Genomic DNA, 1,117 nt, shown 5'->3' with positions numbered 1-1,117 from the left:
GGACTCGCGCCTCGCATTGGTTCTTCACCTTCGCGGGCGGGACAGGGAGACTAAAGCGTAGATACGATTGGCTGCGGCGAGAGCGGGAGGTGGGACCAGCCTTCCGCGCCGAAAGGAGAAGGGGAGAGCGGTCACCGCTCCTCCCCGCTGTCCGGCGCTCTGATTGGTGCTTGCCTGGAGGGGGCGGGCCCAGTCCTTGGCGGGAACGCGGGGCGGTGCCCTCGGCTTGGCGCTCTGGGGGTGGATGCAGCTTGTGTGCGCCCTTCAGAAGGCCTTGGTCGGGGGTACATGCGCAGCAGCACTCCCTGGGCGCACAAGTACAGCTGTCAGAATATGAACGACTTTAAACTTCTCTTAATTAGAATAACTCTTACCCCTGCAGCTACTAATTGCACTCAGGAAAGGTGGAGCCTTACTTTCCCTTCATGTCATCTGTTTGCACCAAGCAAACCAAACACTGAGAAGCTGGAAAACAGAGCCGAATTCAGAATTGCTCCATGCTTACTTGGGTGTACTGCTCCTTTCACTGCTATCACATTTCTTCTCATCAGTCTTTGATTACACGTGAGCTAATCATGCTTTTAAGCTATGCCTGGCTCTTAGCTACCAGCGCTGCAGGCTGGCTGTCCCACAGCTGTGTTCACACACATCTTTTACCACCCTGAGTGCTCAGTGCAGTTTGGTGCCTGCACCTGCCTGCTTCTCAGCCCTGCTTCTCCGTATCCCACCTGAGCAGCTGCAGAATGAGGCTTCTTTTCCTTCAAGCCTGCCTAGGATTATTTTGCTATACCTATACAGCAGTAGCAGAGGGACGAGAAGCAAAGACCAGCTCCATCTCCTTGTATGTGGCATATATGAGGATGAAACAGGAGGTAAAAGAAAACAGGTGACAGATTTGAAAGTGTATATGGCAAGGAATAGACAGGAGCAGGGAATGTTTAGATTTTCCTTCTCTTCTTTTAGTTATTACTTCCCCCTTCAACTCTGCTGCTATCAGGAATAAACATGAAATCCCAGCTGACTTTCAGAAGGAACATGATTACTCCATTAGGATGATTCATTTAGGGACTTAGCAGGCTGGGAAAGCCAACAGTTTGCAGGTCTCTTACAGCTTGCC

Source organism: Tympanuchus pallidicinctus, unplaced genomic scaffold, assembly GCF_026119805.1.
Source record: "Tympanuchus pallidicinctus isolate F22 unplaced genomic scaffold, pur_lepc_1.0 scaffold16, whole genome shotgun sequence".
Classification (NCBI taxonomy): Eukaryota; Metazoa; Chordata; class Aves; order Galliformes; family Phasianidae; genus Tympanuchus; species Tympanuchus pallidicinctus.
This window is presented reverse-complemented; position numbering follows the sequence as displayed.